Source organism: Perognathus longimembris, chromosome 17 (assembly GCF_023159225.1).
Source record: "Perognathus longimembris pacificus isolate PPM17 chromosome 17, ASM2315922v1, whole genome shotgun sequence".
Classification (NCBI taxonomy): domain Eukaryota; kingdom Metazoa; phylum Chordata; class Mammalia; order Rodentia; family Heteromyidae; genus Perognathus; species Perognathus longimembris.
Window position 1 is genome coordinate 4969773 of NC_063177.1, and position 27598 is coordinate 4997370.

Here is a 27598-nt window from a genome sequence, read left to right on the forward strand (position 1 = left end):
GAGGGAGGAGAGGAGGAAACCTGGCTGGAGGAAAATCACCAAGAATCAGAAAATAGGTGAGACCTTACAAGTTGCTTATATAATTTCATATAAGTAATTAACAAAATACTGTAAGAAAATAGTACATCTTCCTTATAAATCAGATAATGCCTTACCAGGTATAAAATACATTCAGTAATCAAAAGCTTGCACAGTGCTTACCACAAGTCAAGCGTTATTTGAAGTTCTTTGTGGATTAAAAATAACTCACTTAATTCTCCACCTGGGTGTGGTGGATCATGCCTGTAATCCTAGTTACTTGGAGGTAAAAATCATGAGAACTGTAGTTTGAGACCAGCACAAGCAAAAAGTTCATGAAACCCCTTTATAACCAATAAAAAACTGGGTGCTTCCAGGCACTGGTGGTTCACTCTTGGATTTCTAGAGATCCTGGACCCCACAGATCTGGGACCTAGAAGATCATAGTTTGAAACCAGCTCTCACAGCAAAGTTGGAGAGACTCACATCTCTAGAATAATCAGCTAAAAAGCCGGGCTGGAGGCAAGGCTCAAATGTTAGAGCACTGGCCAAGCAAGCAAGCTATATGAATACAAGGTCCTGAATTCAAACTTAAGAACTGATAGGTAAAAGAGAGAGGGGGGTGAGGGAAGGAGGGAGGTAGGAGAAGGAAGGGAGGAAAGAAGGAAGGAAGGAAGAAAGGAAGGAAGAAAAGAAGGAAGGAAGGAAGGAAGGAAGGAAGGAAAGAAGGAAGGAAGGAAGGAAAAAGGGAGGGAGGAAGGGAGGGAAAGATGAGAAGGGAAGGAAGGAAAAGAAAGAAAGGAAGAAAGAAAAATATTTGGGTGCAGTGATATCAGCTGGTTTTGTCATTGAATCCCAAAGAAGTTGCCTTGTCTCATCTGAGGACAAGTGGAAATATTCTGCTTCTTTTGCAAGTTTCCCAAAGCATCCTGAAGGACATCTTTCCCCTGACTTCTGGCTTCTCACTGATGGTAGGCACAGAGAGTGACAGGGCATCCTCTTAGACTCAGGGAGTGGCCCATCTACCTGGGAAGCACTTAGGTCCTGGCTGTTTTAAATCCTGTTTTAAGTCCTCCTGTGGAGGACTTAAAAATAACTCAGAACAAGTGATCAAAACCTATTCTCTTGTGGTAGAGGCTGGACATCTTTATTTTAAATAAATCTTCCAAAATAATACTAGATTGTAGCTAATCCTTAATGTGATGGTGCACTCAAGAGTTGAACCTTTTACACTAGAAAGCTTACCCCCAAATTGAGTGTAGCCCATGTGAATTCATAGGAACTTAGCATCTTTGGGGGGCTCTGGCATTCTCCCATAGTGTCTCAAGGCTGACTGCTATTTATTAGATGAAATATCTGACCTAACTTAGTTTTATCTTTATGTGTACAGAGTAGAATAATCATTCTTTGGAAAACTGGAAGAATTAGCCATATTTGGGGCCCATCACAAGCACCCAACCTTTAACGTCACTGGGCCTGTCTATGTTTTGCAAAAGTGCTGGAATCTAAGGAGCCATGGAAGGAAGCAGCAATCCCCGCCTCTGCCCACCTCGTTTCCCTCAGGTCTTCCGAGTCTCCTTCCTGAGCCTCTCAGCCTGGTGCCACTGTGCATGGATGAGCTTTGAAGGGCGTGCAGTTGATTTTACTACCCAGGGGCAGGTGGTACTCCTCTCTGTGCACAGGCTGGCAAGTGATGCTTTGGAGCTTCCTGGGGTGCCCACCCACTTGGGGCCTTTTCCAGGAGGGCAATGAGAGGTGCACCATCTTGTACCTGGGCTTAATAATTGGTGATTGAACACACTACATTTGGCTTCAGATCTTTTTCCAAGTGCCGTAAATCATCCATGGCATGCAGGCAGGCTGTTATAAAGCAGATGCTGATGGAACCTGCCAGGGACACCTCCTCCCTGAATGCACACACCACCACCTTCTTGAGTGGCCGAGGATGTTTTTGTGAGTAGGTGGGTTCTTGGTCGGGACTGGAAGGATGGTGGAGCACATCTCAAAAGCATTGATTCCCCTCCCTTCCATCCAGGCACCAAACCTCTTCTCTTTGGGCCTTGGAGTCTGCTTATAGACTCAAATCTGCTTTACTAAAAAGGGAAGTTGGCCAGGCACTGGTTGCTCATCTTTGTGATCCTAACTACTCAGGAGGCTAACAGTTCAAAGCCAGCCTGGGGAAGAAAGTCTGTGTAACTCTTATCTCTAATTAACCACCAAAAAAACAACAAAAGCCAGAAATAGAGCTGTGGCTTGAGTGATAGCCAGCTAGCCTTGAGCAAAAATGCTCAGGGACAATGTCCAGGCCCCAAGTTCAAGCCTCAAGACTAGCACAAAACAAACAAAAAAAAAAAAACACCAAACTAAACAAACCAGGAAGTGAGTTCTAGTGCTGTGTTGCTGCCAGCCCTCCTCACCTTTGCATTCAACAGAAACCTGGGCAAGCAAGAGGTCACGCTTACAGAAGAATGTGTGTAGCCCAAAGTGGTGGTGCCTCATCCAGGGCCTCTGAAGGCTGAGTTCAAATGGAGGACATATCACACCTCAAGGAGCCCCAGATAGAAGGCAGAGAGGGAGGAGGATTCAGAAAGCATGGGAAGCAGACAGGAAAGAAAAGGAGGGTAGCTTCCTGCCAGTCTCCCCAAAGCCTAGGTTTCTAGGAGGTCTACTACTTCCATCCTAAACCAGGACTTCCAGTCCCTGCTGAGGCAGGAAGAAGAGTTTGGAGGAAGTGAGCCAGAATAGCCTTATGCCATTGACAAAGACCTTCATAGGCTTCAAGGCTGAAATAATGGGGAACAGCAGCCATATGGACCTTTCCAGAAGTCTGGGAGTACAGGATAGTTCAGGTAGGGGCTTTCTGTGGGTTTTCTTTTATTATGGCTGGTGTGTAGGAATCTTATCACCATGTTAAATTACCTGCCATGGTGGCACAATGGGCCACCATTGAGATCATGGGATATTTGGGAGGGTACTAGAAGTCAGCCAACTAGAGGGATTTGTGTAAACCTAAGAGTCTCTTTATTCCCTTTTCTCAAGCTATAAAAGACAGCAACCTATTTTTCATCTTACATTTTGGCCTACCATTGAAATCTGATCCTTCCTAATTTTATTGGTGTTTGTTTTAGGGTTAAATGGATAACTAACTGCTTATCTCTAAGGAAGACTTTCAGCTCCAGTGGGAAAATCATTTTGATTATTTTCATTAGTTAATGAATGAATGAATGAAACTTTTAGAAATTAGATAACATTTCTTGAGCTCCCCACTAAATCCTTTTAGGAGGATTCTCCACCCTTAGAAAATTCTTGGTAATTATTAGATACTTACAGCAACAATGGTAAAGACTTTGGAATAAATAGTTGGAGTATATTGTCAAATTTATGATGGGATTTAGATCTCACTGCAATCTTCTTCACTCCCCTCTCCTACCTATTTCTTGCCATGAACAACTCTACTCTTTATTATTGGGCGATTGAGCACACACTGGAAGAATACTAAATTCATTATCTAATTTAGGATCAAAACCTACTCCTTGATGCACGATGGGACATTTCCAAACTAGAATATTTGGTATGAATATTCATTTCCCTCTTCCAAATACGTGTGTTCAAAGCCTGACTCCTAAGGTGAGATGAGGGAATCTGGAGGAGGAGACTTTAGGAGGTGACCAGGTCATCAGGATGGTACCCCCATGAATGGTGTTTGTGCCCTAATTACAAATAAAGTCTGGATACTAAAGAAAGATGTCAGAGGATACAAAGTTCTCAGGAGCAATAAAGAGATCCAGTATGCACCATGGTGGCTAGAGTTAATAAGAATGTGTTGTGTTTTTGAAAATAGTTAAGAGAGTAGGTTTCCAATATTCATATCATACTAAAGGTAAAGTATGAGAGGCAATTCATTGGTGAATTAGCATGATAATCCCTCCCTGTAAAATATGGATTTAAAAACCTGTTACATACCTTAAAGGTATACAAATGCTATTTATCAATTTAAATGAATTAATTGATTTCAAAAGAGGCCTGAAGCCAATGCCAGTGGCTTACACCTATAATCCTAGCTATTCGGGAGGCTGACATCTAAGGATCACTGCTTGAAGCCAGCCTGGGCAGGAAAGTCCATGAGACTCTTATCTTCAAAACACTACTCAAAAAAGGCCAGAAATGGTGCTGTGGTTCAAGTGGTAGAGCACTAGTGTTGAGCAAAAGAAATTCAGGCACAGGACCTTGGCCCTGAGTTCAAGCCCCAGGGCGCACACACACACACACACACACACACACACACACACACACACACACACACACGCCCGAGAGTCATGTTCACCATGTAAAATGCAAAGACCAGGCAAGAAATCAACACTCTTAAATATAATCCTGTGATTCTCTTCAAATTACAGATGGCTCTCATGTTTTGTTGAAAAGTAACCTACCTCAAATTAATGTGATTTTTTTTGTTTTTCTTTTTTTGTTTGTTTGTTTTTGCCAGTCCTGGGGCTTGAACTCAGGGCCTGAGCACTGTCCCTGGCTTCTTTTTGCTCAAGGCTAGCACTCTACCGCTTGAGCCACAGCGCCACTTCTGGCTGTTTTCTGTATATGTGGTGCTAGGGAATTGAACCCAGGGTTTCATGTATATGAGGCAAGCACTCTTGCCACTAGGCCATATTCCCAGCCCCCATCAAATTAATGTTATAAACAGTGATTTTGGTATGTATTCCAAAAGAGCTGAGTTTCTTCTACTCATTCTGGTATAAATCTAGTTTTTCATCAGAAGTTAAGTCATTAGTTAGATTCTTAAGAGAATTGCTACCTTCATGTCAAATCATGAAAAGGCTGTGGGCAAAAAATTATCAAGAGAAGAATGGAGACTATTTTAGTCCTCTACATATAATGAATCATCTAAAAAACTTTTAATCAGGAGGAAAACAGGTTCTCTAGTGGTGACACTCAATGTGATGCTCTTACACAAAGAATTCCAGGTACATGCCTGTAATCCCAGCACTTGTGAAACAGAGCCATGAAGATCATGAGTTTGAGGCCAGCTTGGACTACATACTGAAAGTCAACCCTATAAAATCAAACAAAAAAGTAAATTCTCTTTTCTTACAGGTCTATGCTCCTAATTAGCATGAACTAAATAGCTTATGGCTAAGCTGCTAGACAGTGGGAACAAACTTCAGGGAAGAGCCTTATTAGCTAGTTTCTCTCCAAAATGTTATACTATCTCAGTAGACTTCAACATATAAGTCCTTGGAGGAGTCAGAAAGGAGCAGGGTTCACATCATCAACTCCTTACTTAAGCATCAGTAGATGATAAAGTGAAGATAAAGCAAAACTGCTGGGAAGCATTTAACTGGCCCCACAGGGATGTCTTTAAAATGCATCTGTAATTACAAGCCAGTGCCCTAACCTGCTGTGGGTAAGATCTATTCATGGACAGACATGTGGAGAAGCCCACTGATCTGGTCATTAAGAATGATATCTGCTCATCTAGTAAACATGGCATAAGAAATAAACAAATTTGGATTTGTTGTTCCTAAGCACTTTATTTTATTTTGTTTTTTTAATCTTTTGCTGGTCCTGGAGCTTGAACTCTGAGCCTGGGTGCTGTTCCTGGGCTTTTGTGCTCCAGGCTAGCACTCTACCACTTGAGGTACAGCACCACTTCTGGCTCTGTGTGTGTGTGTGTGTGTGTGTGTGTGTGTGTGTGTGTGTGTGTGTAATTTAGTGGAGATAAGAGTCTTGTGGACTTCTCCTTACCAAACTAGTTTCAAACCACAATCCTCAGATCTCAGCTTCTTGAGTAGCTGGGATTATAGGCATGAGCCACCTGTTCCCAGCATCTGTAGCTACGTTTTCTAGCTCAATGATCTGAAGAACAAGGGTGTGCCTTACTGGAAGGGATGTGGGATGATTCCTCAATGGCATACACAATGACACAGAAGGTGACATCTGCAGAGACTCTATGTGGTGACTGGCCCGTGGCTGAGCCATGAACCTAGCTTCTCCTCCTTCTCAGCCCTGGGAATTGTGCTCCCATATTATTCCCAATCCTCAGCTATCCTACAGCCTATGCAGTAGGACCAATACTTTGACTAGTCCCCAAAATTCAAATCTTTCACACACCTCCCACCCCTGCCCCATTCCTTTGGTTTAGGAAGCTCTCTCTCACCCAGAGTTTTCAGTCCTGGTGTCTTTAAGATGAATCTACCTGGATGTGGTCACAAGAATTTTAGATTATTATTATTCCACCATTCAGAACTTAGCAATGAGTTTGCTTTCAATCATTACATGTTGTGAAACACAATGGAGTCAGTCAGCATTCTAGGAAGGAGCATAAGGGCCCTGGGCATTGTACTAGGTTGCACTGTAACCTGTCTGTCTAAAGAAAAATGTCCCTCTGCCAGAGAGGTGTGGTGGGTCCTCAGAGAAATGTTCAAAAGGCCTTAGGCAGAGTCTAGGAGGGAGAGGAAGGCAGGGAGGCAGAGAAGAAGAGAGAAAGAATGAAAGAGGTTCAGGAAGAGGGAAGATGAGAGGAAAGGAAAGAGAGAAGGAAATAGAGGAAGAAGGAGGAAGAACAGGAGAAAGGAAGACAGACAGAAGGATGGAGGAAGAGGGAGGAAAAGAGAGAAGGATAGAGTGAAGAAATGAGAAGAAGAGACAGAAAGAGAAAAAGACTGGGTTGTTGGATGTAGTCTATTCCATAGCCAATAGAAGCTCACCTTATCATAAACACACCTGCTTGCTCTTTAGCAAATCACTTTAGCTGCTCTTACTTTGATTCTATTCCTGGTGAGAAGATTTGTGATTCTGAACTGGTCTCCTGTGAAGCTTGGCCTGTGAGCAGGATTTGTGCTGATCATGTCATATGAAGAAGGGCATTCCAGTCTAATGACATCTCTTGTTATAAATGACTGAATTCTAACACTGGCTTTATAACTTGCTCTTCTGTATTTGATTAATATAACAAGTTGGTGAAGTTACCAGACTGGAAGCTACACCCTAGACTATAGTAAATTCACACACACACACACACACACACACACACACACACACACACACACACACACACACACAAAACCCCACTGACGTCCTGCACACCCCAGACAATACTCTGACCTCAAGAATCCTTTCCTCCTCTGAACATCTACAGATGCCTGGTGTTTGCTCAGTGTCAGCTGTCTTTCATGGCACACACCCTTGCTAAATTCAAGTTGATCTGAACTTGACTGAACCTGTTAGTAATAGAAAAATTTCCCAATGTCAGTTTCCCAGTTTTCCCTTTTCTGTCAAGAGTAGCAGGATTCTCAGAATAAGCCGAGCTCAAATTCAGTGTTTTTTTCCACAGCTCATTTCTAGTCAGAAAATGTGTCCTGATGATTTTTTTAAGCTACATTCCTTTACCCACCACCACAGACCTAATTCTGACTTCATCAGCTCCTACTGGAATTCACACTGAGTCCTCTGAGCCTCATTCTGACCTCTAGTATCATTTCTAAGCCCCTCTCTGGAACACTTCTTGTAATGAATGTTGCAGTTGGATCATGTCCAATTGGATCATACCTGTCATTTGTCTCAATATCATTCACACACCTTACTTTCATTGCTCAAATACATACCCTACACTATCTGTCCTATGGTCCATTAGTTATCTCTTGCTGATTAGCAACCCCATCCCAAATCTTCATGCTCAAAACAGCACCAATTATTAATTTGCTCACAAACTACCTTGGGAGGGGCTGATTGGAGACAGCTGGTCTGGACTACACCAAGCATCTGCTGGAGCACCTAGCCAGAAGCTGGAAGTTCAACTTTGAAGATAGTCACATAGCTGGCAAATTGTGGCTCAACCAGGATGGCAAGATGGTGCTTCTGCATGCAGCACATGGTGCAGCTATTACAGAATTGAAGGGTGTGGTTGCATAGTTGAAATACTTTTAAGGCCTCCTTCCAAATGGAAGACATTAATGTTAATCCATAGCCTGTGCACTCACACTAACGTTCCCAGATGATTACAAGAATGACTACTTGGGATTCCTCACAAGATGATGGCGGCTGGGTTCTAAGTGTCACCATCCCAAGAAAACCAGGAGGAAGCCACACCATGCCATATCACATGCTATGCATGATCTAACTTCAGCAGAAGTCCTAAACTGTCAGTCCTCCTGCAATCACAAGTTCACCCAGACTCAAGACAAAGGACTGTGGAAAGGAAGAGAACTTTTAGTTTGTCAAGTCTGAGACAAATCCAATCTGCCACATGCAGAAGAGTGACAGATGGAGGCTGATAGTCAGGTGCCAATTCTTTAGGAGGACACATGATCACATGGCCATATTCATGAACCAGAGTTCCCCACTTTATCTGACAGCTGAGAAAGTCTGGGCCCAGCACAACTATAACTTACCCAGGTCAGAGTGAGGGGCAGCCAGCACTGGAACACAATCTAACAGGCCTATTTTTACTATACAGGAGGGTTGGGAAATGTATGTTTTTAATAAGAGTGACGAGTGAGCTTTTACAAGCCAGCAGATCTGGGGAGCCATACAGGTTCTGACTGCTCCCCGGAGCTGTAGCTGCAGTAACAGACCAGCATGAGGGCAGCTGTCCACCAAATGCAAAGAGGGTGTGGAGACATAGCTGACACATTTCCAAAGTACCTTCCACGTGGAAGACATTATTGCTGGTTCACAGTCCCAGCCCCCACGTTGAATTCCCCTGATGTTAGGAGCGCGGCTAGTTAGGGTCTCCATCCTGCCCTGGAGAAAAGCACTCGGGTGCAGACTTGTTGCGTAGAATGCAGCCTGTTCTGGGGTGCTGGCACTTTGCCTGTTCCCCTCAAATGATTCAAGAAAAAAGGAACCTGTTGCCACAAGCAGAAGTCGTTCGGGTACCAGCTGCAGCTGGGAACTGGCAGAGGAACGTGTGCCCTTCATTATGCAATTATCCGTAATTAGGTGCTCATTACGACCTTATCACTGGGGAAGCCAGCACCCACCTGGGCCGGGCTGTCATGAGGACTGACAACCCAGGGGAACAGTACGTTGCTTATTGTCCGGGAACGTGACAGCTAACCGAAGCTGGCAGTCACAGCCTGAGCCTGGGATGAGGCCAGAGCAACCAACGTGCAGACTGAAACAGCTGGAAGAGCCAACTATTTTAATTATGCAGATGTCACAAACCTCGAGCTCCTAGGAGGTATATAGATGATAGAAAACCAAAGTAAGAAAGGGAGAGGGAGCGGGGGCTATCTCCTCCATTATTAGAGACATAAATCACATTCGGAACAAAGCAGCCATAAGGCAGAAATGGGGCTGGGGATGGGTGGGGTTTGAACTGGTAAAGTCTGACACTTGGAATTTGCTTCTTTGTAAAAGAAGCATTCCTCCAGGTCGAGAGGGAAGGGCGATGTTCAAAGTCTTCCGGGGAAGAGGGGGGTGAACATCAGCTAGAGTCCCATCTCAACAAATAAGCCAGGCACCGTGGTGCACATTTATGATTCCACCAAGGCAGGAGTCATAAATAGGAGGATCTTTGTCTCAAGTCAGCCTGGGCAAAATGGAAGACACTATGGCAAATAAACTAAAAGCAAAAGGACTGGGAGCTAGCTTAAGTGAAAGAGTGCTTTCCCCTCAAGTGTGAGGCCCTGAGTTCAAACCCCACTACCACCAAAAACAAAACCTTCCCTTCTAGTCATGACTCCCTGCACCTAAATTCCTCTTGAATTATCTCTTCCTCCTGCCATTCAATGCTTAACAAACACTGAATATTCATTTAATATGTGCTTCCAAAAGTAGTAAAAGAGAAAATTGAAGGGGGGGGGGCATAGAACTGACTTTAATACATAAAGAAAATACATGTAGTCAGGGAACAAGAAAGCACAAACCAATGGGCATTTGTACTAATTGCATAAGAAGGGTACTACTTTGTCATGAGTAAATAAACACAAGGGAGATACATTACTTTATCAGAAGGGAGGAAGGTATTGTTTTTTTTATGCCAAAGGCCATTTTAAGTATTTGTAATATCACTATGGCCCGTACAAAATTATCCACACTGGTAGACAGTCTCAGGCAGCCGATGAGAAGAATAGATGACTGTCTATTGTGTACCAAATGATCTTGTGGATCTTATATAAGGGGGCAGGGTCCCAAGCCCTGCATCAGAAGAGTAAAGGTTAACAGGAAAAAAAAAAAGAAAATTCTAGGCAGTGAATTAGCATCTTTGGAACCTTTCTTTGCATGGAAGTAAAAATATTTAGTTTACTTCAATCCTGGAAATAAATAATGAACAAACTGCTGGGCAATCCACTCCCTCTTTTGTCTGTCTTCCAAAGAGAAAGATGCTGAAGTATAAATTAATTAATTTATCCACTAGATTTCATTCTAAAAACAGTAGGTAAAAGATTCTGAGGCTGTGGCACCAACTGACTGTTGAATTTATTGCGAGTTCAGAAATGGCCTGGAAATGCACAGGTTTGATGCCAAAGCACACTTCGCCCCCTTTCAGCAGGAAGTAGTTCCAGAAGAAATGACCTTTGCCCATACTCCCAGCCTGGTGCCCTCCTGTGTCATTAAAAAAAAAGGGGGGGGGGGAACGGCCCCTATGACTAGTTAAGGACAGCTATGCTTACATTAAATATCTTAAATTTACACAAAATATTTAAATATTCCCAAAACAGGGTGGGAAGGAGCATTGTATGTGTCTTTCCAGATTGGGAAATTAAGCCCGGAGCACTTACTCTGGAGAAATGTCTGTCCTTGCTCTCTCACTAGGAAAACAGAGATCATGGTGGATTTTTTCCTGTTCTTCCATAGAAGTGTGCAAAGCCTGCCTCTGTACATCAGCGATGGGCCAGTGCCAGCCCTGCTTGCTTCCTGGACTCTGGCGTCCTCGGTGCAATGTTTTACTGTGGCAATATTGCCCTCAGCCTTGCAAAAAAATGGAATGGAGTATTATTACCTTGTTGTTTCCCTTTTGTCTCTCCCCCTGGTGCTTGGTTTAGGGGGTCCCGTTGGAAGGAAATAGGAGCTGAGGGTTTAGACACCTTACTTCAGTGTTTGTGATAAAAATGTTTACAAAGTAGGCGTAAGGGTTTAGCACCTTGCTCCAATGTTTACGATAAAATGTTTTACTAACCACATGTGTTAAGTTACCAGCAGTGGACCAACAGAGTTGTCAAAGCTTTGACCTGCTTTTACCTCACCGCCAGAAGAGGGGAACGATGCCTGTATTATCTTGAGTGGCGCAGAAACAGGCTAAGAACTCCAATTTCTCCGGACTGAGCCAAAGGGGTGGCCCCTTCACTTACCCCCCCTTGTGGAAGAGGCCCCATATATATCTTATGTCAGCATTTGCCTCATGCCTACACACACCATATATTTACAGCATCTCCTGCTAATTTAAAAAACAAAAAAAGAGGAGATGTCAGGGATGGCTATACCTTTAAGACCTGGGACTGCTGGCTGTTAGCCACTCCTACCTTCTCCCCGGGTCTGGAACCCCCCCCCCCCCCGCCACCCAGAAGAGGGAGCCAAACCAGCCCCCCCTCTCATCTGGAAACACATGTCTCGTAATGGCGCCAGGGACCGGTCCTGGGGGGACTGTGGTCTCCGCCCCTGCGGGAAGTTCCGTGACATCACGTGATGGACAGTCATTAGCCAATCGTTAATACTCAGTTAGTCCCTCCTCTTCCTGCCGCCATTACTGTTATATAAACCCCTTCCCTGAATAAAACTTTGGGAAGTCGGTAGTCCATCAGATGGCTCCCCCGAAATCTCCGTGTCCAGTGTCTGCTCTTAAACGTAAGGGGGGCTTGGGACGGGGGGTTTCGTCGGCTCTACCCCATCTCAGTTTAGTCTCAATTGGGATATGCTCTGCCCTCCCACCAGCAGGAGTAGTGCGCAGAGCCGAGTGTCCCCCACAACCAGTGTAGTGCGACAGTGCCTTGACCTCCTTTTATTTTTGGTGGTTGTTTTTCTCTACTTTGCATACACGCAAACAACATAAAATGTAAAAGAAAAAGTTTCAGACAGTATTAATCTACAAGCAGCCTTCAGGAAAGGTTTCTGTTGTGGGCACCAGCATTTAGCCATGTGACTCACACATAGCACATGCTGGAAACTTCCGGAATAAAGTAATTGGCACATGCTCCCCAAGAGTATCCACATGGCATTCATCGGTGGCTACATCTTCATATTCTGTTTACCATTATAGAAATAATTAGTGATTTTTGCATCTGTAACAAGTCCTGACTAGCTATAGCAATGGGTAGAACTGGGAACCGGGTCCTTGCTCCTCTGGTCTCCAAGTCTGTGTGACCTTTGCCCCTAGGATTGACCTGGAGCCCTCAGACTTCTGGTTTTCCTTCCTCCTTTTGAACAGCATTCCTTGGGATGCATTGGCAGCTCTCTTCTTTCTTTGGGAAAGGCAGAGATGGGACCCTGGAGAATATGTGGGGAGTGAAGCCAGCAGGGATGTCCACCATGTACATCCAGACCAACCAATGATGGTGAGACCAAGAAAGAGCCCCCAGTCACTGAAGCCATTAGGCTAAGGAGCTCTAAGGTGCCCCATTTGCCCATTGCCATAAAGATGACAGGTTAGAGATTATTCTCTCCTTATTAGCAATAACAACATAGATGAAAGATTCCAATGGACTGCCCTGGGCTGTCTTAAATCAGTTGTTAATGATGGCCAGGCCAGTGCCTAGGGGCTCAGGTTTCCCCATGGCTCCTAACACCATTAGATATCAGTGTCCTCACCCCCCACCCCCATAAATTGGAAGCTGATAGACTAAAAGAGGGAGAAATCTCACACTCTTTCAAAAAATAACTTTTTGGAGAAAAGGATGCCTCTTGTATCCACAACAGGCCACTGCAGGGGGAAAAAACAAAAACACTGCACACACACACACACACACACACACACACACACACACACGAATGCTTTCACAGAGAAAAATCCATGGTTTTTTGATGTTTGCCAGTATAGAAATACTGACAATTGCTGGGAACCATTATTTGCTTACCAAGGTTTAAGTGGTATTTAGATGTCCTGGGTTACTTTCAAGCTGAGATCCAGTTGAAAAGAGAGAACAAAGAAAGTTTGTTTGTTTGTCCTGAACAAAGAGATGGAGTGGAGTTCTCTTAAAAGAGCCTGGATTCCATTTTAGTTCAGGGAAGGTCATTCATTCCAGCTCCTGCTTCTGAGAACTTTGGTGGGGATAATTGTTTCTTACCAGACTTCCTTATTCAGATGCTTATAAATAGCTCAGAACTCACTAGTTTCTTGAGAGCAGTGGAGACTGAGGCTGGATCCTGACATTTACTGAGTACCTCCTGTTTACACAAAATGTTATATTTTCCATGGACACTACTTTAATCCTCTCAGTATGTGTATGTGCCTGGGGCTACATACATATGCATGTGTGTGCATGTTCATGGGTGTACATGTGTGTACACATATGTATGTATGCAGTGTGTTCAGGTTTTGCTAGCTGAATAAAATAGTGATGGAAGGCACAATGCAGAAACCAAACTCTGAGCAATTGGAAGGAGGTAGTATAATCTATTAAGCTGGGGAAGTTGTGGGAAATGATTTGGGGAGGATGGAGCCCCTATTAAGTTTGTGGTTCTGGGGCTGAGATGGTTCAGTGAGTCAGCTCATGCGAGTGTGTGGTTCTGAAGGTCAGAAGAGAGTCTGGCCTGGAGATTTAACTTTGGGAGCTTTAGTTCCCTGGCTGGGTGTGAATCCTAAGTCTCTCACTTACTGTGCCAACTCCAGCAAATCTTGCTCTCTGGTCCAGTGCTCTCTGGTGTATGAAAGGGAGCCATGGAAAACATAGATTCTTGTTGGAGATGGCCTTTAAGACCTGGGACTGCTGGCTGTTAGCCACTCCTACCTTCTCCCCGGGTCTGGAACCCCCCCCCCCCACCCAGAAGAGGGAGCCAAACCAGCCCCCCCTCTCATCTGCAAACACATGTCTCGTAATGGCACCAGGGACCGTTCCTGGGGGGACTGTGGTCTCCGCCCCTGCAGGAAGTTCTGTGACATCACCGCGATGGACAGTTCATTGGCCAATCATTAATACCCAATTAGTCCCTCCTCTTCCTGCCGCCATTACTGTTATATAAACCCCTTCCCTGAATAAAACTTTGGGAAGTTGATAGTCCGTCAGACGGCTCCCCCGAAATCTCCGTGTCCAGTGTCTGCTCTTAAATGTAAGGGGGGCTTGGGATGGGGGGCTTCGTCGGCTTTACCCCATCTCAGTTTAGTCTCAATGGGATACGCTCTGCCCTCCCACCAGCGGGAGTAGCGCCCAGAGCCAAGTGTTCCCCACAACCAGTGTAGCGCAACAGATTCTTTTAGTAAGTGGCTGTGAAGCTAGCTGTATATAGGCTTGGATAATCCTTATGATTAGTTCTGTGGTTAGTAGTGGTAACAGTATTTTTTTATTATAGAGAATATCTAAATGTAAAAGACTGGTCAGTTTCCTAGAGAGTGTGTAGAGCCAGAAGGAGAGCAAGCCCAACATGTTAAAAACTCTTTCAAAGACAAGGAGCCAGAAAAATCCACTTAGATGTAGAGACTAGAGACTTAATGGCAAGTAAAGTGTCATAAAAGCCAAGAGAAAAGAATGTTCTAAAAGGATAGAGAAGTAACCTGAGAGCTTAGTTAAGAATAAAAAACCAAGGGGAGGGAAGATGACGCCGCCACAGTAGGGAGGTACCCCAATTCCCTCCAACTGAATAGCAAGCTGGGAACTCCAGCACCCAACAACCCATCAAGAACCCAGCAAACCGACCAACCAGAAGCAACAGAGAAACACAGGAAATGAAAAAAAAAAAAAAAGAAAGAAGAGCCTATAACCTGCACGGAACCGGAAAATCTCCGGGTTACCCCACCCACCTGCTGACCCTGGCCCAAACAGGGCCAGGCTGGGAAAGGGGACCCAGCACCGGCAAGGGGCCACAGACCTTCAGCCACCAGAGAGGCAACAGCTGAAAATCACGCCAGGAGTGCAGAGCCTAGACAACAGGAGATCCATGGACCCCAGACGGAGCGCAGACCAATGAGACAGACGGCAGCGTGGGACCCAACAGACGAGAACCGAGCAGCGCAGACGAGGAGAGCCGGGACTGCCACCACCAAATGACCAGTTGCCACACCCCAGCACCCAGCCCCGAAAAGCCCACACAACGCGGGACACACACACAATCCAAGACCAGTAAGTTCCCCATTACCCCCCCTCCCCAAACGGGAGACCAGCTCTAGCAGAGACCCAAAACCTACAAAGAATCTAGAGCTCCCTCCCTCCCCCTCCCTACCCTGAGGGAACAAAGGAGCAGCACCAAGGCATTCCCCCCCCCCCCAAATCCCCAGCAGAGGAGCCAGAACCTGGCCGCACTGGCCCTGCCCCCTCCTCAGCAAGGGCCCGGGGACTGGTAGGCATTGGAAGCCCCACCTGAGGCGCCTGGTCCTCACGGGATTTTTGTACAACAGTCACAGGCTTGTGGGTGTACAATACAAGCCCAGCAGGGACACCTGGGCCTGATCACACGCCCCCCTCACAGCGGAGGTGCAGTCTGTGGGCACCAACCCATGCCCGGACACTTGATCCTACTGGGGCCCACCCATACCGCCCCCAACAGCAAACTCGGGCACAAGCACTCTCCAACAACTTGAGACAATATGTCCCCAAAGGAAGCACTAGAGTGCACATACACGTGCCCCCCGGAGGGCCAGCGTGGGTCAGCGTGCTAGTCCTCCAGCAGGAGGATCGCTGCCCAACCCCCTGCGGGAGTGCACAAGCAGGCAAGCTGCAACACCCGCTCTGATAGGTGTACTCCACACAGGTGGGCAGGGCCCCTCAACAGCAGCACCTGCTCTGATAGGCACGTGCCACACAGGTGGGCAGGGCCCCCCCAGTGGCAACACCTGTGGTAGGCGCACTCTGCACAGGGGGGCAAGGCACCCCTCAGCGGCAAATCGCAATCTGAGAAGTGAGCTCCTCTGACCAAGGTACCGAGTGGAAAAAAGAACCAAAGAAGAGAAAAGCCTCCATGCCACGCTGAATCAGTGACCAGAAAACCCCCACCAGGGTCACGCTAGGGTCAGCAAAACACAGCAGCAAGTCACTATCTGCCAGAGAAAGACACAGAACCTACCCACCCACAAGAGCAGGGAGGGTGACCACCTCAGCAACAACTGAGATGGTCACGTTCACCTATTGGGCAGTAAGATTCAACAGCCAAACTCAAACCCAAAGCCAGGTCACAAACAAGTCTCCCACTGACGAACCAGTGGGAACCAGCACAAAGCCAACCCAAGGAAACCACCTACAGATCCCCAGATGCGCAAATCACAAATAAATATGACAAATTACATCAAGGGGCAAGCCAACTCGCCAGCTCCAAAAAGCAGTACGACCGAAGAGTTGATGGAGAATAAAAAAACAACTGAGGCTATGATAGCAGAAATGATAGAAAGCTTCAGGAACAAATTCAGAGAACAATTCCAAGAGTTTAGAATGGAAGTCTCAAAGGACCTCCAGGAAATCAAGAAAGAAATGGAAGCAAAAATGGATACAGTGCAAACCTCTGTTGAAGAAGACTTTAACATCCTGAGAAACGAAATACATGAAAAAAAGATTTAAAATACAACTCTTTAGAGGAAGAAATTTCCACGATCAGAGCTGATCTGGCAACCATAAATAGCTCCCTGACATCCATAAACTCCACAATTGAATAGAAACACCATTCAACAAATAAATAAGACTAAAAGCTGGTTCTTTGAGAAAATAAATAAAATTGACAGACCCATCGCAAGACTTACAAAAAAAGAAGAGAAGAGACTCATATTCCTAAAATAAGGGACTCTACTGGAAAAATTACAACAAATACAGACGATATTCAAACAATCATAAGGAACTATTTCCAGAACCTCTACTCACTAAAAAACAATAATTTTACAGAAATGGATCAATTCTTAGAGAAGTATAAACTGCCCAAACTGAACCAATAAGAAATAAACCAACTAAATAAACCAATAACTTACAGCTAGATACAGGGGGTAATCAAGAGCCTCCCAACAAAGAAAAGCCCAGGCCCAGATGGATTCACCAACAAATTCTATAAACCTTTAGTGAGGAGCTAATAGCAATACTCCTCAAACTCTTCCGTGAAATAGAAATAGAGGGAGAAATCTCAAACTCATTCTATGAAGCTAATATCATACTCATTCCCAAACCAGGCAAAAACCCAACAAAAAAAGAGAACTACAGACCAATATCACCAATGAACACAGATGCAAAGCTCCTCAATAAAATATTAGCTAACAGGATCCAGAAACTGATCAAGAAAATTATACATCATGACCAAGTAGGCTTCATCCCACAGTCACAAGGATGGTTCAACATCCATAAATCAATCAATGTAATTCACCACATCAACAGAACTAAAATCAAGAATCACATTGTTATTTCAGTCGATGCCCAAAAAGCCTTTGACAAAATACAACACCCATACTTATAAAAAGCTCTGGAGAGAACAGGAATAGATGGAACATTCCTCAAAATAATAAAAGCCATGTACAATAGACCAACTGCTAATATTGTATTAATGGGGAGAAACTAAAATCATTCCCCCTAAACTCAGGAACAAGACAAGGATTCCCACTCTCCCCACTTCTTTTCAACATAGTGCTGGAATCCCTAGCCATAGCAATAAGACAAGAGGAGGACATCAAAGGGATCCACATCGTCAAGGAAGAAATCAAGCTATCCCTATTTGCAGATGACATGATCTTATATCTGAAGGACCCAAAAAAACCAGTCCCCAAACTCCTACACCTAATAAATGATTTTGGCAAAGTAGCAGGATACAAAAATCAATCCACAAACGTCAGCAGCTTTTCTGTACACCAGCAATATACAAGCAGAAAAGGAAATTATGGAAATAATTCCTTTTACAGTAGCCAAAAAAAGAATAAAGTACCTAGGGATCAACCTAACAAAGGACGTGATGGACCTATATAATGAGAACTATAAAAATCTAATAAGGGAAATCAAAGAAGAAACAAGGAGATGGATAGACCTCCCATGCTCATGGGTAGGCAGAACCAATATAGTGAAAATGGCCATATTGCCCAAATTGTTATACAAATTCAATGCAATCCCCATCAAAATCCCAGCTACATTCTTCACTGAAATAGAGAAAGCAACCCATAAATTCATATGGAACAGCAAAAGACCTAGAATAGCCAACACAATTCTAGGCAAAAAAGCAGTGCAGGAGGTATCACAATACCAGACTTCAAGCTCTACTATAGAGCCATCATAACAAAAACAGCCTGATATTGGCATAAAAACAGACCTGAAGACCAATGGATCAGAATTGAAGATCCAGAAATATAACCGCATTCTTACAGTCAGCTGATATTCGACAAAGGAGCTAAAGACATACAATGGAATAAGCAGAGCCTCTTCAAGTCCTGGTGCTGTGAAAACTGGGCAGACATATGCAGAAAACTCAAAGTAGACCCAAGCCTATCACCATGCACAAAGATCAACTCAAAATGGATCAAGGACCTCAACATCAGACCTGAATCCTTGAAATTACTGAAGGATAGAGTAGGAAAGACACTAGAACTTATAGGTACAGGAAGGAACTTCCTGAATAGAGTCCCAGGGACACAACAGATAAGGGAGAGACTCGACAAATGGGACTGCACAGCTAAGGACATAGCCACCAAACTAGAAAGATAGCCAACCATATTGGAAAGGATGTTCACCCGCACAGCAACAGACAAAGGCCTAATATCTGTCATCTACAGAGAACTCAAAAAACTAAGCCCCTCCAAGCCCAGTAAACCAATTAGGAAATGGGTAAAGGAGCTAAAGAGAGATTTCACAAGAGAAGAGATAAAAATGGCAAAGAAACATATAAGGAAATGTTCAACAGCCCTGGCAATAAAGGAAATGCAAATAAAAACAACCCTGAGATACCACTTCACTCCAGTTAGAATGGCCTATACTCTGAACTCAGGCAACAACAAATGCTGGAGGGGATGCAGGGAAAGAGAAACCCTCCTCCATTGTTGGTGGGAGTGCAAATTAGTACAACCACTTTGGAGAACAGTATGGAGGTTCCTCAAAAAGCTCAACATAGACCTACCCTATGACCCAGCCATACCACTCCTAGGCATCTATCCGGAACAACAGGTCCCAAGATATCAAAAAGACATTTGCACTTCCATGTTTATCGCTGCACAATTCACAATAGCCAAAATATGGAATCAACCCAGATGCCCCTCCACAGATGAATGGATCCAAAAATATGGTACTTATACACAATGGAATACTACATAGTGATTAGGAATGGTGAAATATTGTTATTCACAGGGAAATGGTCAGAACTTGAACAAATAATGTTGAGCGAGACAAGCCTAGAACACAGAAAACTAAGGGGCATGATCTCCCTGATATATGACTGTTAAGGTGGGGGGTGGGGGAGACAGTAGAGACCAGGTCTGTGAAACCACAAACCTCTTGTCAAATGGTATTTCCCACTGGGGAAATTTGGGTCAGCGACCCTACCCTATGTAACTAAAACCAAACAACTACTCAACATATAAAGGTTAAAAATTGACCTCTCAGTGGATCACAATAGCTCAAAGCTATGTATGTACGTTCATATAAGACTATTGTCGACATATTGTCTATTGTAGACATTGCATTTAAAGTCCTAGGCGAATTTTCTTTGGTGTAGGCCACATGGCTACTGTATATGTTCTTGGCACATTGTTTATTGTATATATGTCTACCTGACCTAGAGAAGGGAAAGAAAAACAGGGTGTAAGATAGCACAACAAATTTACATACTGCCCTACCATGTAACTGTACCCCTTTTGCACAACACCTTGCCAAAAATTTTTTGTTTAATTAGTAAATAAATTATATAAAAAAAGAATAAAAAAACCAATGAAACCCTTTGAAATTCTACTGGGGGGGGTCTAAAAGAAAGCTGTAAAGCGACGGCATGTATAGTTAATGCCGTGCTCAGCTCTACCTCCATCCTCGTGGAGGTCCTTGGCCTATCCACCTCTCCCGCGTGGTCCTTTATCGCCCTCAGTGCATCCCCTGGCCAGTAGGGATTAACTGCGGGAGGGAAGGCCACGTGTAGCCTCGGTCAGCGTGTGGTTGCGAGAATGTCCTGCCCCCTCCCTATATTTCCCAAGGAAGACACGGGCGCATGGACTTCTTAAAGAACCCTCAAGGGGTGTTCTGGTTTAATAAGGGGGAGGGCAAATACACTTATGCCAGCAGTGATGCGCGAAGGAGAGGGACTGGCCAGGTGCCAACAATAGGCTAACAAACATGTCCATCAAGGTGATGTCATGGAACTTCCTGCAGAGGCGGAGACCGGCTCAGCCGGTGCCATCCTGACACACGGCTTCTCTCCCGGTTTCAGAACTGGTAGTAGTTGGGAGTGGCTAGAGCCACCCCAGGTCTTAAAGGCATAGCTACACCCTACATCTCACTCTCTTTTGTTTTTTAAATAAGCAGGGGATGCTGTAAACATATGGCATATGTAAGCATAAGGCAAATGTTGACATAGATATATATGGGCCTCTTCCACAAAAGGAAGGGGTAGGTGAAGGGGCCATCCATTTGGCTCAGTCCAGAGAAGTTGGAGTCCTTAGCCAGTTTCCGCACCACTGAGGATAAATGCAGACATCATTCCTCTTTTGGCGGTGAGGTAGAAGCAGGTTTAAGTTTTGGCGACTCTGGTAGTTCACAGCAGCAGATAACTTAATACATGTAGTTAGTAAAACATTTTTTTCATAAATATTGAAGCGAAGTACTATCCTAACGCCTATTTTTTTGAACATTTTTCTCATAAACATTGAGGGCAAGGCGCTAAAACCTTACACCTATTTTTTTAAACATTTTTGTCATGAAACCTTGAGGTAAAGTGTCAAAACCCTCAGCTCCTATTTTCCTCTAACGGGACCCCCTAAGATAAGCAGCAGGGGGAGAGCAAAAGGAGAAACATGGTACAAAACCTCTCTTTAGTTTTCATGCAAAACTGCAGGCGACGCTGCCACAGCGAAACATTGCCCCATGGGAGACACTCAAGGAAGAGTCTAGAAAGCAAGCAAGGAAGGGAAGCTGGCTGCCTCCTACCGCCATCACTGTTGTATGCAGCAGGCTCTCCATATTCCCTTTGGAAGAGCAGAGGAAATCCAGCATGGTCCTTGTTTTCCTAGAGAAAGCAAGAAGAAGACATTTCTCCAGAGCAAGTGCTCTGGGCTTAATTTTCCAGTCTGGAAAGGCACATACAAGGCTCCTTCCCGCACTGATTTGGGAAGATTTAAAATTTCTTAACATATTTCTTAAGATGTTTAATGTAAGCATGACTGTCCTTAACTAGTCATGGGTAAAGCATAACTGTCCTTAACTAGTCGTGGGGGCTGTTCCCCCCTCTTTTGTTTTTTAAAATTATGACACAGGAGGGCACCAGGCTGGGAGTATGGGTGAAGGTCATTTCTTCTGGAACTACTTCCTACTGAAAGGGGGCAAAGTAGTCAAGGGCCCCTGATTTGCCATATGGCTTGGTACCATCCAGTGTGGCTGGCAAAAGTCCTCATCATTACCACAAAAGTGGTCATCAGGGCCAGAGGGTGCTATGGTCTCCTGTGGCCAACCTCTGTAGCTTGGCACAGCAACATAGAGAGATGATGCCCTTGAACCGCAAGTTCCCAGGTGGTAACCTCAGCGAGAGATGTTGTTCTGTTAAAAGAGACTTTTGAAAAGATCAAGCAAAAGACTGACAAGTTCTCAGAGCTAGTTACCATGAATGACATAGAACATACCCTGGGCACAAGCCAGAAAAGTTCCATTTGGAACATAAACCCAATTGTGGTCAATTACAAAGAAGCAGGAATAACTGAAGGAAGTGTTTAGTGCTAGTATTCCGGCTTGGAGTAGCCAGTCAGAGGCTAAGATAAATATGTATACATATATACAACTGGCAGAAAAAAGGAAAATGGACAGGTACTATTCCTTTTGACCTCCCGGCTCTGATCAGTTTTGAAAGGGCGAGACAATGCAACTCCGTTTAGGACATAACACCATTCTCCTCTCACTCCTCTCCATATCCCTGTTTTCCTGGACTGGCAGAAGTTCTGGTGCTTGTTGCTGGGATGGCATGCTCCCATCTGCATTCACGTGGTTTGAACTCAGGGCCTGAGCACTGTCCCTGAGTACTTCTGCTCGAGGCTAGTGCTCTACCACTTGAGTCACAGTGCCGCTTTCAGCATTTTGCTGGTTTTCTTGAGCCAAGCTTTCAGTCTGGCTCTTTGCTGGTTAATTGGGAGATGGAGTTTTAGAAAGATTTTCTTTTGCCCGGGCTGGCTTTGAACTGTATTTCGAGGAGTTTTTGTCAAAAGCCCTTTTTATATTCAATTAGCAACGAGGAAAGCAACAGAAATAATCCATCTGTAACTTGTTGAGAACTGACCACAAACCACTTGTCAAAGTTTTGGTTGTAGCACTTAGAGAACATGAGATCTATGTGCCATCAATCTGAATCATACCATTTGATCTTACCGGCAGGTGGAAGAGAACACAGATAAGTGACAATCGAGGGGGCAAAGGGTTAAAACAGTGTGAAAGTCTCAGCTTTAGCAATGGCTGTGTCTTCCATCCCAAATTGGCAGGCCTTATGCCATGTATGATGGAGTCAGGTAGGAGAGATCTGGGCAAGGCTGCAGTGGCATCTCTTGGAATCCCCTGGATAGGCTGTCACCTCCTGCTGGACTGCCTATAAAATTCTGCACAGATTGGTTAGACATCTAAAAATCCCCCAGCATATCCTGGTTGGTTGGTCTGAGTATTCTCTGGCTTTTGTAGGCTGATACCCTTTTGGCTCAAGCAGGGTGATGATGACTTTAAGAGATTTTCCTAGTCACAAAATCCCAAGGTAACTATGTGGCTTCCAACAGCTATGGTACCTTTGACTTGGCAAAATGTTAGCACTCTGGTTGTTTACATTTCCATCTAGCAATGTAATTTAAGCTTTTGTCTCAGCCTTGTTTGCATCTGAAAGACTCTGAACTCAAATGGCAATTTTTTTCTTAATGTAGTAATCACTGTTACAAATTTAGAAACACTTATCCATTTAGCTTTCCAATAAATTAGTGAGAACCATTAGCTTGCTTTGCCATATTTTTTCTACATACAGGGTTAACGAGAATTTACTTTTATCCCCACAGCTAATTATACATACTTCAAACACTTGCCTGATTATATGTAACTTAATATAGTTAGGAGTCTCACATAGAATTTAGTATCCGAATCATTAGACTGATATCTGACAATTGTGACAAAAGTACCTTCAACTGTGTTTACCAGAATTTAAACACAAGGGATTTGGTCTCAGCACCTCGCTTTTTCAATATCTCCACATTGTAAGAATAGCACAGGAATCAAATCATATCAGACAAACAAATCTTTTTAACCATCAAGAAAAACTCCTCCAGGGGCTGGGAATATGGCCTAGTGGCAAGAGTGCTTGCCTCGTATACATGAGGCCCTGGGTTTGATTCCTCAGCACCACATATACAGAAAATGGCCAGAAGTGGAGCTGTGGCTAAAGTGGCAGAGTGCTAGCCTTGAGCAAAAAAGAAGCCAGGGACAGTGCTCAGGCCCTGAGTTCACGGCCCAGGGCTGGCCAAAAAAAAAAAAAAAGAAAAACTCCTCCAATTTCTAGTATCTTTGAGCTGGTAATTTCTCCTTATCCACCTGGCCAAATCTTAACTATTCTTACTTCATACCCCTTGCTTACTCTACTTCTTACCCTACTAAACTGGAGATTTTCTGCATCATCGCCTACTCAAAAGATCGGCTCCTGTGTCCTGTGGCCGGACACCAGTGGCTCATGCTTATAATCCTAGTTACTCTGGAGGTTGAGAAGATTATTATTTCAGGCAAGCCTAGACATAAAATCCATGAAATTCCATCTTGGAAATAGCCAGCAAAAAGCTGGGCTGGAGGAGTGGCTCAAGTGGTAGAGTGTCAACTGAGGAAGCAAGCCAAACATGCACAAAGCCCTGAGTTCAAACTCCCATACCAGAAAACAAAGCATAATGCCTATAATATGGATTGTTTAGGTACACCATCTCGTCCATTACCAGCAGTAGCAGGTACATTCCCACAGAGACCTTACCTATGTGGAGCAGGCAGTGTGAACTATTCACATGGATCAAATCATTCATGGGGAGGCGGTGTGTTTGCCCTTTGAGAGACATTTCTTATGAACACAGTTGAGTGAGGAAGCTATTATCACTATTGTGATGATCACTAGTATTATTTTGTATTTTTTTAAGACTAAAGAGGTTAAGTCTTTGGCTGTGGTTCAGAAATAGGAAAAGAGATTGATACTCGCTGAAAAGAGCAAGCTCTGCCCAGCACCATGTTGGAAGGGTTTCTGGGGCAAGTGACTATCACTTCCATACAGGATTAAAGGGATGATCCCAGCAGCTAGGGGATCTCAGAATCTGTATGCCCTTTCCCTTGCTTCCTTCACAAAGTGCCATCGTTTGTACTTTATTCTAAATATGTTGGTAGCATACTGCACATTGTATTGGAACTTGCCCTTATTTTATGCACGTCCTAACAGCCCCTCCCCCACTCTTCCCTGTGGCTGTTTTTGTAATGAACCTTCTGGTATAGATTTATAGAGTTGTATCAAGTTCTATCAATAAAATAAATTCCAACAGTGGCATTGCTAAGCGAAAGACTATAGGCATTTTCCACTTGATAGGTTGCCAAACTTCTGTCCAAATTTATCTAGTCTTCTCCAGCTGTAATAGGAACATATATGTTTCTTTCCATCTCTGGTAACTCCAGGGATTAGTAAGTTTATGAGTGTGTGACGCTGTGATAGGAGAAATACAGCAGCTCATCATTTTATATATTCAATGGATTGAGGTCATTTTGATTGGTGACTTTTAAAATGTTTTATATTTATGTACTTATTGAGTTATAGTATTTATTTCATTAAGGAAATTAATTTTCTAACATGGGTATTTTCCCTGTTTGCTGTTTTTATTGTGTAAAGCTACCCGCAGGACAGAATGACCTTCACTTTTATATATCTAATTATATTTTATTTTATTTTATTTATTCATTTATCTATTTATTTATTTTGCTGGTCCTGGGCCTTGAACTCTGGGCCTGGGTGCTATCCCTAAGCTCCTTTGCTCAAGGCGAGTACTCTACCACTTGAGCTACAGTACCACTTCTAGCTTTTCCTGTGCTTAACTGGAGATATGACTCTCACAGATTTTCCTGCCCTGGCTGGCTTTTAACGACGATCCTCAGATCTCAGCCTCCTGAATAGCTAGGATTACAGGTGTGAGCCACTGGCGGCTCAGTGTGTATGTCTCTTTTTAAATGCGACTGCATGCTGGCGTGAGCATAGACATTTTTTTTGAAGCATGCAGGAGAAATTTTACAATTTGTTAAAATTGAGTGGGTTGTCAGTCTCTCACTTTATAACAGTGTTCTTGTGGTTATAAAGATCATGCTTCTTTATCTCTGTTTCTCTGTCTCTCTTCCTCTCCCTCCATATATCTCTCTCCTTTAAGCCAGTGAACACAGAACATACAGTTTAGAAGCAAGAGACACACACTGACCCCTTCTATTTCTCCCCCACCTCTCTTCTTGTCGTCCTAAAGCTCTCAACTTGCACATTTGGAACTCTTTTGAGGCAGGAGAATCATAGCAAGGCTCTTCAGTGGGCCATGCCGATGATAATAGGCAACATTTAGGGCAAAGGTTCCTTATATTTCCACATCTGCATCTTTGTATGGGACTCAACCCCAGAGATGCTGAAAGCAGGAAGCCAGGCAGGGCCTAATGTGGATTAGCAAGACAAAGAGCTGGTGAGGGGAGGAGACAGGATGAGCTTTAATTGACTGAAGATTTATTAGACCTCATGAAATCTGCCCTAGCCACCCACTTTCTATCTCATCAGGCCCACATCTAAATAGAATGGCTTTGTGAGGATGTGGTGGTCATTTAGAATTATACAGCAACAAATCTCACTGCTTTCAAAGGCATATGGACTGGAACAGGATGTTGGAGAGAGTTCAGCTGTGAGCACAGAACCCCAAATCTGGAAATATGGAAATGTGGGAATGTTTCCCAAGCCTTCCTGGTTGACTTTTGTTTGTGGTCTTAAGCCCTACAATGCCCCTGGTTTACTGGAGAGAAGCCCAAAAAGGTACCCTCTCAAGCAGCCTGCATTTTGCACCAATAATACTTAGAAAAATGTGTTCCATGTTCTGCTTTTTTGAATAAATGCTATCCTAGCCTTCAGACTCAATGGAGCATATCCAATAATACTTTAAAGATCAGCTCATGAGCATGAGATCTCTCTGGGGCGATACAAATGTCAAAATAGCTTCTCCTTGATTCCAATGACAGGTAGACGTTACTAGGGCTTGAGTTTCCATTTAAGCTTGAGTTTCCTAAATGGAAATGCCAATGGCATGCAGCTCATTAATAGGGTGTTAGAAAATCCTCCTGAATTTTATTACCAGGAACTTCCCCCTCAAGTTATTTTACTTGGCAGGTCTCACAGGTCTCAATTTGCCCATCTTTGCATTGGGTAGATGTTGAAAGCTCTGTGACAATATAAGACATCTGGAAGAAATAAGGGTGAAGGCTGGCTGATTTCTCTCTGTTGAAAACAATCCCATTCCATTTAAGTCAGTGAGAGATCTTGCCAGAAGTCGAGGGAAAAATCTACCCATCTTAAGAAGATTTTTCATCTTTGAGGACTGCAGATGTAACAAGAACAACAAAGACATTCACAAACTTAACATGAAGAACGATGAGTGATCCTCTTCTATTTTAAGAACTATTATTTGATTTTATTTTTTGTGGTTACTGGCATTTGAACTCTGGGCCTTCTGCTTGTTAGGATGGCACTTGGCCATCTTTCCAACCCTGGTTTTTTGCTAGTTGTTTTGGAGATGGAGTCTTATGGTCTTTACCAGCTTTGAGCCATGAGCCTCTAGAGTAGTTGGGATTACAGGTGTTAGCCACTAGACCATGAAAGAATTCTGTTTAAAAGTGGTCACTAGGACTAATAGATTTGGGTAAAGGAGGGAAGATAGAGCTGGAGTAACTACAATGTAGCCCCCAAATCAACACCAGGGCAGGAAGATGAGGGCGGTATAGGCAGGGATATAATCAATACCAAATCAGCCCAAGAAAGCAGGCAAAGACTAGGCTTTAAGTTCTGCTTGACAGTTCTGCTGGATTTCTAAGGTCCATAACAAATTACTTTCAAACAACACTGTAGCCATTTGTTTTTCCATCAGGGTAATAATCATTGGTTTGACTGTGAGTTGCAGATGTACATTATTCATAATCCATCAGGGCCCAAATCTCCATCTACACCGTGGGATCCTCCTCAATGAATGCAAATGAAGCCACCACTGTCTTGTCTGTAATTGTCTAAACTAGCCAAGTGTCTTTCTTTGGTAAAAAGAATCATGGAGCACTCCTTG